Source organism: Myotis brandtii, unplaced genomic scaffold (assembly GCF_000412655.1).
Source record: "Myotis brandtii unplaced genomic scaffold, ASM41265v1 scaffold34, whole genome shotgun sequence".
NCBI classification, from domain to species: Eukaryota; Metazoa; Chordata; class Mammalia; order Chiroptera; family Vespertilionidae; genus Myotis; species Myotis brandtii.
The window spans coordinates 1,003,182-1,013,798 of NW_005363098.1; positions in this window are offsets into that span (position 1 = coordinate 1,003,182).

Sequence of the window (10,617 nt, forward strand, 5' to 3'; positions counted from 1 at the left end):
TCATCCTGAAATATATTGTAATTAAGACTTCCAGATAGAATATCCAAATCATCTTCTAAAAATTAAATTCAGATAGACAGGACAAATGATTATGATGGGTCATTGCTACAATAAGACATGGATAAGGAAAGCCTCAAGTAAACTTCATTTTCCTATGGGTATAAATACGCATTCTTTCAGTGCCAGACAACAATCTATAGACCTTATTAAAGTATATTTACACAGGATGCATATTCTGATCTTAGTGGGTTGGTTATCTGTGTGTCTTCATTCTACTTTTTTTCCCCTTTCTCCATGGCCATTGTAAAGAAAAATGGAGCATATATTTACCTCTTTGTTTAATGTCATCTGTCACCAAGGCAATAATGACTTGCCTAGTTTACTCTGCTAGTAAAAAATGGTCAGAGATCAGATAGATTCTCTCAAATGGTTTCTACTAAACTTGTATACTACATCAGTAGGATATGCTCAATAGAATATAACAGAAAACTCAAGTATAATGGCTTAAACACTATGGTGGCCAGGATGATTAGCTTAGCAGTTCAACGATGGTTCTTTCCAACTCTTTGCACCACTGTCCTAGGCAGGTTTGCTAGCTCCTCTCCATGTTGCTGAAGCTCCAAGAATCACATCCTAGTCATCAATGTCAGAGAAAGAGACAGAAAAATTTCTTCTTTTGGCATTTAAAAATATTAAAAATGAACAATCTTTTCCCCAAATCTTTTAATACTCCATGTTTTCTAATAATTTTATTTCTTCACCAATTAGAATATGGGGCCCATGTGGGCAGAGACAATTCTGTTTTTTGCACTGTTCTTTTCCCAGCACTATGTAGCTGCTCAGTAAATATTTGTGGAATGAAAGGATAAAGACTGGACTATATATGCCCTTTCCCCAAACCAATTGTAGACAAGGAAGATTGACTGTGGACCTTCAAGGTTTATCTCAGTTGAATTGGCAAAAGGATACTCCAGAACAAATTGGGGCCCTGGTAGCATGGAAAGGTGGCAAATGGCTGTTAGGATGACAATACACATGGTTTGCAGCAGGTTTTCAGTGCAGTAGGAGTAATAAAGAGAGAAGCAAGTATGAGTTAACCTAGGAAAGAAATGAAACAATGTCTGATGAAGTAAGGAGACTAAGTTATGCAACCTGAGGTTGTCCAACTGTTTTAATATATTTATGTCCTCTATCAACTTAAGGCTTTATCATGCCCAATGTAGAGCTATTTGAATTTCATGTAAAATTTTGCTTTGCTTGTCCCATTTTTCAGATATTATTGTGAATGCTCAATCATATCATTAGGAAGTATTATCTAAAGTATTACTTGGGGAAATCAATTGCGCCAGATAGTTTACTTCTATTTATCTACATTATATATTATCTTTCTACATTTAGGCCTGAACATCCTGTGGTGAACTGTTTAAATTCTGATTCTACTACATACTCTATTTGCTACAACTTGCTATGAGACTCTTATTTTGGACACATTTGGACAATTAACCAATTGGCTTAGGTTCAATAGTTGAAATAATCTGTTCTTCATCACAGTGCATGCCATTGACCTTGTTGTTGGTTTTTTTCTGTCTTGTATACCTTCCCCATAAAAGTTTTTGCTAAATACTTTTCCACAAATTGGTAGTTAGCAACTTCAGCAATGTTCATATACATTGATCCATCCAAAACAACAACAACAACAAAAAGAAACAGAGTTTCTCTCTTTGAAATCTGTAGTTCTGTCTAGTTTTTTTTTTATTTTTATTAGAAATGCTTTTAATAATCTCCCCTGGAATCTTGCTCATGTTTGCTAAATGCACCTAGATATACATTTTCAGAATCTTTCTCCTCTTTGAATGTCAAATCTCTGTTTATTATAAACATGTTTACTTGATTCTCCATGATTCCCTCAAAGGTTCCAAGTGAGGTTCCACAGTCTAATTTGGTATTCTTCCAGGATTCTGGAGAGATCTCAAACACATTTGAAGGGCTAAATTTTCTTCCTTGCTTCGGGCTTTAGAATTTCTTCATGAATATTGTGCCTCCAACAACCTGAGAAATACATTCCCTGGCTAGTAAGTCAGAAGCCAACGGAAGATGAGTAGTTCTAGTCTCATTATCGTGTATTAATAGGGTGCTATCACACTGATCTGAAGGTTTCTTCCTTTAACATTCTAAATAAAATAGATGATATCCTGTGATCATTCCTGCCTGGATTTGAGCCCTGGTTTTTTCCACTTATTGGTACTGGGATCTCTCTGAATCTGCATAATGGGGGTAATAATAGCATTGATTTCATAGCACTGTTGTGAATGCTACTTGAGATAATGCTCAAAAGGTACTGAGCACAGTGCTGGACATCTCGTATTTGCTCAAAGATTGTAGCTGACCTAATCATGCTAAAAAAGAGATATGGTACTAGAGCAAGGAGAAATAAAGTTTGGATGGAGATTCCCTACATATGATAGAAATGCAGTGGTGCTCAGAGATTGAGCATCCTGCCAGTGATCAAGGTGTTACTCACATGTGCCAGTGCACATTAGCTACTTTCATATGTGGTATTTGCTATTATATTCTACTGTTGTTATTTAACACTCGTGACAAAGGACGACTATAGCAATTTAGAGGGTGTACAACCCCTAGAGAGCCAGTAAACTTATCTGTGCTTTGACCTTTGCTTCCTGCAAGCACTTGGAAAGTTGTTCATTTTCCTGAATCTGACCGTAGATGCCCTTGGTGTGTCTGATATTTCGGGCACTCCCCTTTGAGACATTCATTTTCTCCTCCCATTTATCCCCTCCCTTTATAAACATGAACTGTGAATCCTAGCCTGTATCTAAATGATCTCTCTCCTTGTTGAGAGTATGTTAAGAGCCACTGATCTTCAGAATCTCAAGTTCAGCTGTAGCCCACTATACTGAAGCCCACGGTGTAGGTTTTGTTCTATAGGATCTTGCCCAGCTGTGAACTCTGCAGCTTAACCTTGGAAGAATAGTGAGGTGCTAGTATGATTCTAGATTGTGGATTTGTCAGGCTTTTTAGAGTAAATGGTAAAAATAAACATATCATAATAATTTATGGGCAAGGATGTTTATTGCGGCATTATTTGTAATGGTGAAAAATTGAAAACAGACTAAATGTTTATCAACCAGGGAATGATTAAATAAATATGACAAATCACTAAGATGGAATACTAGATAGACATTAAAATAAATGAGGCAGCTTTGTATGAAGTATACAAATCTTTCTATAATGTTGGGTGAATAAAAGTTAATTGAAGAATACCATGTACAATATGACTTTGTTCTTTTGTACACAAACATTTATGTATATGAAAAATCAAAAGTGTCTATAAGTCTTGCAATTAAACTGTTAATAGTGGTTACCCTGGAGCATTGGGGATTGAGGGCATATGAAGAGTAAAATTGTCACTTTTATTTAATACCTTCCGTAATGTTTGAATGATTCCAAGTGAGCATGAAATATTATGATAATTTAAAAAATAAAGCTTATCACATAAAAACAAATATTTTACTCTATATCCTTTAATTATCAGTTACTTAATGATTATTTTTTAAAATAAAATATCCAACTGTAATTGCTATTCTTTCCCACTGAAGAGAGATGGGGATGGTGGACACTGAGAACTGCATGTGAACCTCAGAGTCCAGAGGCACTGGTGTACTAAAAGACTAATCATAGAAGAACAGGAATACAATGGAGATAGAATGGGTTGGATTCCAGACTACAGCAATAAAGCAAGTCACAATCTTTTTTCTGGTGGGGGGGTCCTGCCTTTAATTTGTAAAAAATGCAACACCTGTGAAGTGCAATAAAATGAGGTATGCCTGTATAAAGCACTTTCCCTTCTTCTATACCTTACCAAAGACCCACTTATAGCAGTTGTTTTTACCCAATACAGCATGCCCAGCTCTCAAGAAAAATCCACAAAATAAACTGAAAGACAAATGCATTTGGAAAATGCAAATGTCTGAACCAGATTCAGATATGGCAGGAATGCTGAAATTATCAGACCATGAATTTTAAATATTTATTAATATGCTAAGTGCTCCAATGGATAAAGTATACAATATTCAAGAACAGATGGCAATGTAAGCAGAAACATGAAAATTAAAAATAAAGAAATGATAGAGATCAAAAACACTATTATAGAAATGAAGAACACCTTCGGTGGGCTTATTAGTAGACTAGAAAAAGCTGAGGAAATACTCTGTGATCTGAGGCTATCTCAATAGAAACCTTTAAAACTAAAAAGCAAAGAGAATAAAGACTAGGGGAAAACCCATAAAATCCAAAGACTGTGAGATAACTACAAAAGGTGTAACATTTTTGGAAGGGGAATACCAGAAGGAGAAGAATGAGAGAAAGAAACAGAAGAGCCCTAGCCAGTGTGGCTCAGTGGATAGATCATTGACCTGCGGACTGAAGGGTCCCCGGTTTGATTCCAATCAAGGGCACACCCCTGGTTGTGGGCTCGATTCCCATTATGGGGTATGCAGGAGGCAGCCAATCAATGATTCTCTCTCACTGATGTTTCTCTCTCCCTTCCTCTCTGAAATCAATAAAAATATATTTTTTTAAAAAAAGAAAGAAGAGAAATATTCGAAACAATAATGAATGAGAAATGAGAATTTCCCCCAAATTAATGACAAACAGAAACCCACACATTCAGGAGCTCAGAGAACAACAAGCAAAATGCAAAGAAAATTATACTTGGACATATCATTGTCAAACTATGGAAAAGCAAAGATATAGAATAAATCCCAATATGCATATATGCATAACCCATGATCACAGACAGTAGTGTGGTAAAGGCCTGGGGGGGGATAGTGCAGGGTGGAGGAGGTTAATGGGGGGGAAAAGAGGGACATCTGTAATATATATATATAACAATAAAAGGTTAATATGCTAATTAGACCAGACATCCTTCCGGACGTCATTCCAGATGTCCTTCTGGACAAAGCCAGGACTGAAGGGAAGCCGCCTGGGTCCCGGGTGCCTGCCGGTGGGGCTGGAGGGAAGCCCAGGTCCCGGGTGCCAGAGGGAAGCCAGTGCCGGCAGCTGGAGGAAGGAAGGCCTACTCTTTCAGGAATTTTCGTGCATCGGGCCTCTAGTGTGTGTGTGTATGTGTGTGTGTGTGTGTGTGTGTGTGTGTATATTTTTTTTAAAAGAAACTTTCCTTTTCTCTTTGAAAGAGATAAGGCAGGAAGAGATAAGCCAGACTGGTAGAAAAATAGTTCTTTAGTGAAAATTCAGTTGCCAAGAAAGAATCAATAAATGATTCATTTTGGGATTCTTCTTCAGTTTCCCTGAATGGAATGCATAAAATCTATAGAGAATATCATTGGCTGAAGTTTTACTTAGCAATTTTGTTGAAGTCTAAATATAAATTACACTTTATTTAGTGACTGCTTTAATATTCAGAATTTTATTCTGAGGCCCAGAATTTTATTCTGAGGCCTAGGAGAGCTACAACTGCTACCTAGTACAGTCTGGATCTGCCAGCCATGAAACAGCCTCCTTTAATTAACTGTCAGTTTCTGTTTTCTCTCACCCTCCTTAACTGAGTCATGTGAGGATGGCTCAGAATTGCCTTTGGTCATGTCTCCTAGACATTAACCCTCAAAGAAGCTCAAAGAGAGGACCAATTCCTTGAAACAGTTTAGCAAAAACCGGCAGCCCTCTTCAGAGCTATGCAGCAGTTTTAAATATTAGAAATTTTCTTTTGTATTAATCTATCTATCAGATAGCCTAGGTTTTAGAAAGAAAATATTTTAAAAAGAAAGAAAAAAAATCCTGAAAGAAACCAGATAGAAAAAACACCTTACTTATAGAGGAACAAATAATTACATTTGACTTTTCCTCAAAAATCTTGTAAGCAAGAAGAAAGTGAAGTAAAATATTTAATGATGAGAGAAAAAACATTACCAACCTAGAATTCTGTACCCTGTGAAATTATCCTTCAAAAGTAAATTAGAAATAAATACTTTCTCAGTAGACCTAATTTGAAAAAAAAAAATTCAAGAGGTTCTTTAAATTCTATATATCAGAAATTCAGATGTACATACAGAAAGGAAGATTGTCAGAGAAGGAATAAGTGGGGATAAAATTTTAAAAAAACCACACTGCTATTTTTCATATCAAGACGATAATAGTTTGTTCAAAATAATAATAACACTGAATTCAAAGATGTGTGTATATATATATGAGAAATGAATGAATCACAACAATAATAAAAGAGACAAAAGAAATTATTTTATTATTATAAGGTTCTTACACTACCAGTAAAATGGTATAGTGTTATTTGATAACTGACTTGGATTAGTTGTAAATGTATATTAAAAACTGTAGGGCAACTACTAAAACATTTTTTAAAATAAGTACAATTGATATGCTAAGAAGAGAAAATGGAACCCTATAAAATGCTCAGTTAAAACCACAAAAGGCAAATAAGAATGGAAAGCAAAAATTGAAACCAAACGACAAAGATAAAAACTATAAAGCAGTAACAAATATGGTAGATATTGTTTCAACTATATCGATAATAACTTTGAACAGCAGTGGTCTCAGTGCACCATTAAAAGACAGAGTAGATCAAAAAACAAGACCCAACTCTATATTCTCTACAAGATATCCACTTTAAATATAAGGAAACAAGTAAATTAAAAGTAAATGGATAGAGAAAGATACACCATATCAACACTAACCAAAAGGAAGTAGCTATATTAATTTTAGATCAAGTAGACTTCAGGGTAAGGAAAATTCATCAGAGATAAAGAGGGGCATTAAATAATGCTAATGGGTTCAAATCTCCAAGAAGATATAATGATCTTTAACATGTATGTTCCTAACAACAGGTTTTCAAACTACAGGAGGCAAAAACTGATTGAAGTGCAAGTTGAAATAGATGAATCTATTATTATACTTGGATACTTCAACACCCCTCTATCAGAAATGGACCAATCCAGCAGGCATAAAATCAGTAAGGACATATTTGAACTCATAGCACCATTAATCAACTGGCTACCAATGACATCTATAGACTATTTCAGCCAACATCAGTGGAATACAGATTCTCCTAAGTTCACATAGAATATTCACCCAGGTAGAACACATTTTAGACCATAAAACATTCCTTACAAAATTTAATAGCAATAATAGTATCTCTGCTCTCAAACTACAATGAAATTAAGCTAGAAATCAATAATAGAAAAATAACTGGAAAATCCACAACTATGTGAAGATTAAGTAACATGCTTCTTAATAGCACATGGGTTATTAAGAAAAAATCTCAAGAGTAATTTTAAAAATCTTAAACTAAATGAAAATGAAAACACAACATCATAATTTGTGGGATGCAGTAAAAGAAGTGCTTAGAGGGGAAATTTATAGCAGTGAAAACATGTATTAGAAAAGAAGAAAAATCTAAAATCAAGAACCAAATCTTCTACCTTATGAAACTAGAAGAAGGAGAGCAAATTAAATCCAAAGAAGAAAAAAGAAAAGAATTGGAGTTAAAAATCAATGAAACTGATAACAGGAAATCAATTGAGAAAATCAACAAAACTAAAGGCTTTGAAAAGAACAACAAGATAGATAAGCCTTCTTAGCCATGATAACTAAGAAAAAAAGAGGACACAAATTTCTAATGTCAAATGAAAGAGGGACATCATTATAGAAACCATGGACATTAAAGGGATAATAAAATCCTATATTTTATGGGATTGCAAGGCTGGGGGTGGTGCCGACAAGCAGGTGGCGCCAGGCCAGCCAAGGTGCATGCCAGCTGAGACAGAGGGAGGGAACAGCGATGGGGAGGTGGAGGGGCAATGGGGGGGGGTCGGCACCATCCCCTAATCCCCTGTCCTCACCTCCCGCAGAGCAAGGCCAGGTAGTGGCAGCAGCGGGGTGATGGGGGTGGTGCCGTCTCCTGATCACCCATCTGGTCACCTCCCGCAGAGGGAGGCTGGGCAGCAGCGGTGGGATACATATTACTTCTAAGCCGTCAGTAGGACATCCCCTGAGGACTCCTGGACTGTGAGAGGGCACAGGCTGGGCTGAGGGGACCCCCCTCCAGTGCACAAATTTTCATGCACGGGGCCTCTAGTAATACTATACAACTTTATGCCTAGAAATTTGGTAACCTAGGTGATGTGAAGCAATTTCTTGAAAGACACAAATCAACCATGCCATCAATTTTAACAAATGTATTGCTCTAATGGAGGATGTTGATAATGAAGAGGCTATGCATATGTGAGGACAGAAGGTATATGGGAAATCTCTTCATCTTCTGCTAACATGTGCTGGGAATCTAAAACTGTTCTAAAAAATAACGTCTACTCAAAAGTATAAGCTTTTAGGAAAACTATTCAATCATTTATTTTTTTATTAAAGAGAAGATAATGAAAATGTATGTTCAATTAGACTTAAAGAATTAGAGAGATGGAAGGGAGTTTTTAGGTCTTCAATTTCAAACTTCCATCCATTAAAAAGGAATTCTATAATATTTTTTGATCATCATATTTCTGTTTAAGCATCTCTTGCAGCAGGGAGTTCAGCCTTTCATTTTTAGACAGAATGTTCCAGAGCATGGACTTGTCCTAAAGAAACAAATGATGTCTACTCCAATCTCTGACATCCACTGGCAGAATAAATTCTGGTGTCATTTAAACTCTGCAGGCCTGATATTCTTCATCTGGAGGGTGATGCAGTTACGGTTAGAGGCCATCTATTTATGTTTAAAGGGCTATTTGAACTCCCTCCCATTCAGTACTTTTTGTTTGGAGTATGGATCTGATGTAGCAGGGTTAGCATGGGTTTGGAGTGAGTGTACCTGGCTGTGAATATTGACTAATATTTTATGGTTGAATAACCTTAGAAAGATCACTTGATCTCTCAGTCTAACTTCCCATATGCGTACATTAAAGATAACAATACCTACCTGTATTGGAAAACTGTTCTGGATGTTTACTGAAATAAGGTTTTTATTTATTTACTAGAGGCCTGGTGCATGAAATTTGTGCACCGGGGGGGGGAGGGTCCCCCCTCAGCCCAGCCTGCCCCCTCTCACAGTCCGGGAGCCCTCAGGGGATGTCCTACTGACGGCTTAGGCCTGCTCCCCACAGTCTGGCCTCCCTCTGTGGGCTGATCAGGGGAAGATGCCACCCCCATCACCCCACTGCTGCTGCCACTGTCAGCCACCAAGGTGTTTTCATCAACACGGACTCCAGTCCCTTCACCACAAAAAAATGACAACTTTCTTTAGGCATTTTCAAGATGCCTCTTTCATAGGATATGACATTTCTTTCTTTCTTTTTTTATCCTCACCTGAGGATATTTTTTCATTGATTTTTAGAGAGCATAGAAGAGAGAGGGAAAATCAGAGAGAAACATCAATGTGAGAGGGACACTTTGATTGGTTGCCTCTGCATGAGCCCTGACCTGGGACCCGGCCAGGGAGGAGCCTGCAACCTAAGTACATGCCCTTGATCAGAATTGAATCCGGACCCCGTGGTCCCCAGGCTGAGGCTCTATCCACTAAGCCAAACTGGCTAGGGCAGGATATGACATTTCTTAGCCCCTCCAGCAGCAGACCTTCATTTTTTCCTCTAGGAGTGAGGTGGAAAAACCCTAGATCACTTTCTTGGATTCTTATTACCCAAGTTACCAAAAACACTGCCAGTGGCGTACAGGGAGCTCTGCCAATGAGCAGTCAAAAAAGATATTTCCTCTGCAGTTCATGCGCAGTGGCGGGTTGCTGGGGCACTGTCTCCCAGTGGTGGAAACCTGGGCACACCCCCCTGCCTCTTCACTCCTGCTCCCAGGCCTGCTGGGGCGCTATCTCCTGCGGTGACAGCCTGGGCATGCCCCCCTGCCTCTCTTCTCCCACTCCCGGGCCTGCTGGTGCGCTGTCTCCCAGCAGCGACAGCCTGGGCATGCCCCCCTGCATGTTGTTCTCTCAGGCTCCAGGCCGACCTGGCACCTCCTCTTGAGCTGGCTGTGACAGTTACAGCATCCCGGCCTAATTTGCATATTACTTCTTTATATATATAGACTAGAGGCCCAGAGCACAAAAATTTGTGCACTCGGGGAGGGAGGGGGGTCCCCCAGCCCAGCCTGTGCCCTCTCACAGTCTGGGACTCCTCGGGAGATAACGACCTGCTGGCTTAGGCCTGCTCCCGGGTGGCAGAGGGCACGCCCAATCCCTAGGTGCAGCCCCTGGTGGGGCTCAGAGCAGGGCCGATTGGGGAGTTGGGGCGCTGCCCCGTCATGCACAGAGCAGGGCGGATCGGGAGGTTGCGATGCCACCCTTAGTCACGCTCAGGGTAGGGCCGATTGGGGGGTTGGGGCACCGCCCCCTATCACACTCAAGGCAGGGTTGATGGGGAGGTTGCAGTGCCACCCCCTGTCATGCACAGAGCAGGGCCGATCAGGGGGTTGGGGCGCCTTCCCCTGTCACGAACAGAGCAGGGCGGATAGGGAGGTTGTGGCCCCGCCCCCTGTCACTCACAGAGCCGCAGGGCGATCAGGGGGTTTGGGCGCTGCCCCCTGTCACGCTGATCCCGGTGCCGGGAGGCATATTACCCTTTTACTATATAG